The following is a 2,819-nucleotide window of genomic DNA, read 5'->3' on the forward strand; positions in this document are numbered from 1 at the left end:
CGGTGGCTGTAACTGCGTTATTAGTTACTCTTTTCAAAAACATTTTGCGGCCTTGCGTTCTAGGGGCAAAGTCTCACAGTCACCGGGGAAGAAAATATCTTCGACCGGAGGGTGGACGAGAGAGAAATAGAATTTATTGGCACCCGTCAAAAGGTTTCGAGGATCCGAGGCGCAGCTCTGTCCCAGCCATTTCCTCATCCTGCAGCTGTTGACCTGGATCTCTTGGATGTGAGCAGCGGCCAGGGCTTTTTTGTCCTGTTTGATAAGTAGTACATCCCAGGACTCATCTGTTCTATCAGGTTCTCCAAATCTAGGACACTTCCATATCATGTGGATCATGTCCGCTATGCCATCGCAACGTTTGCACCTGGGGCTGAAAATATCCGGGTGCCACTTGCTGTAAAGCTGGGGGTTCGGGAATACTCCAGTCTGTAGCTTACGCCACATAACCTCCTACACCTTAAAGACTTGAGCTGCATGTGAGCGAATAAACACTGACATGCACGAGCAACATCGCCGATCATGAGCGATGAGTGCGCTTATCCGGACATATCGGCGCACTCATCACAGCACTCTCGTAGGACGTAATCCATACGTCACAGCATCTCACGGTAAGCACAAACCACACCTCCAGTTGTACAATTACAAACACGAATGACGTGATGCTTGGGCTAGAGACGCGCCTGCGGTACCCAGCTTTTTCAGCGCCGCTTGTATGCATATAGAACTTGCAGCATCAAACCTCAATACAAGCAGAAAGCGATGCGTTACGTGACGCATCTCATCACAGATGGAAGTGAGGAAACTTTGAAGAATCAAAACTACATTACGAGTCCGTCGTAGACGTTAATCCACATGATAACGAGGACCAATGAGCGGGCGTGCAGGCCGCGGGCTGGCCGTCAGCTTGTCGCGGTCCAACTGACGTAAACCTATCATAATGTCATCACGTAGTCTATCACCCATTCTAGGCACTATTCTTTCCACTGTACTATTCTTCGTAATTTCACGTTTCACGTATATGCAGCTATACATACTTGCACCTCGCACTATGCCTCGCACCAACTTCGATTTGGCTACATATGGCGACCAAGTTGTTGGCTTGTTGCTACAACCCCACATCCGAGGATCTCGGATTTGTCCGGCTTTTCCGACGTATGCCAAGGCCCGTCTACCATTGCTATATATACCTTGCTGATCCCGGAGAAAAATGCGTCGGGTCCGTCTGACGTAAACCTGAATCCCACCGATCGGGTCCGTCCGCCATACCCCTCCCGGATCCGTCCGGCTTTCCCGAACGTACCCCGAAGAAAAACGCTTCGGTACCTCTGAAAAATATTTCCCGGATCCGTCCGACGTATCCCGAAGAAAAACTCACCGGGTCCGTCGGACGTACTTTTAAGACCATTAATCGGGTCCGTCCGACGTACCTTTAGCCACAGTCTATTTGTTATGACTGTTTCCAAAGATTTTAACGTTTCCTTGCTTCTAAGACCAAGTCAGCTTGATCGGAATTTCATCTATTCCTGTAGATGTACGAATATTATATATCGACATCCAGTATGGGCGCCATCAATCGGTGTCAAGGGGATCTGCGCTATCGGCTCCGGCGCAGCGACGCAGTGGAACGCGCGGTGGCGGATCACGGTAGCGGATCGCGAATAACGGTAAACTAAAATTCTAGTGGTGCACCACGCGCCGTACACCGTTCCTCGTTTTGCTGCCCTGGACGAAGCGATGCTTACTGTAGACATTTACGATGGCCGCGACGATGATCTAGCTCGATGCCGCGATCCAGCTCACTACGTGCTGTGTACAAAGAAAGCCGGCTTCGCAGCAAGGAAACGGTGCTGTAAAAGAGTGTAGGAAAAAGTTGCTTTATGAACTCAGCGATTTGATGAATGCTCAACATATGACAAAACTTTCGACAAAGAAGCTGCGTTCAGTTTTACCTCGATCGAGGTTGAGAATCTGAATGCGGACGGCAGACATATGCGCCTCAGCGCCGTAGCACTCAGGCGGATATGATTCAGTAGCCCATGGCCGATGGTGGATGTCTGGAACGCTTAGCTTGCGCTCATCTTCATATGCAGCTGCTTTTGAAGACGAGGAGCGTGCGTACGTGCCACAAGCTGCTGCAGCACGAGGTCCTGAAAGCACGTGGGGCAAGACAATTTGGCAGAACCGCGGATTTGATCAAAATTCTATGTCGTTCTGCAGTATGGAATCTCAAACTAATCACCGCTAGCATGGTCGTGGCCAATCCCCCTTGTGTATGCGCCATTTTATAAGGAAAACAACAACAAAAGCACGTATATAAAGCAAAATGTGAGACAATTTTGCGCATTTTATATACCTTAACGGTGGTGGTGGCGATTTCCCTCAGGTCGTCACCAATGTCGATGCCATGCCGCCTAACGTACAGCAGAGATCGGCGTGCCGAAAGCGTATCCGCGTAAACGCGCAGGCTCACCATCGTCAAGCACGTACCCCAGTGACCGAACGCGCCGCAGCCATTCCGCAGCGAGATTCACGAACCGAAAACGAATTCGAGCGCGCCGCCGAAACGGGCGGAGGTAACGGGGGAGGGGGATGTAGGGATTCTTTGAGCACCGTGCTTTAGAGCTTCTAGGAACAAAGAAACAAAACAAGCAAAGCCACTTTTTCTTTTTTTTTTTTACGTCACGTCTAGTTAAATAAGCGCGACGAAAAAAAAAAAAAAAAAAAAGAAACGTCACGTCAGGTTGCTGCGTGGTTGCGCGTCCACCAATCGGCGTTTCCAGCCTAGGTCACATGATACGCCGGGCCGGCGACGTAGG

This window comes from Amblyomma maculatum, chromosome 9 (assembly GCF_055883805.1).
Source record: "Amblyomma maculatum isolate TAMU_Amacu chromosome 9, ASM5588380v1, whole genome shotgun sequence".
Taxonomy (NCBI): Eukaryota; Metazoa; Arthropoda; class Arachnida; order Ixodida; family Ixodidae; genus Amblyomma; species Amblyomma maculatum.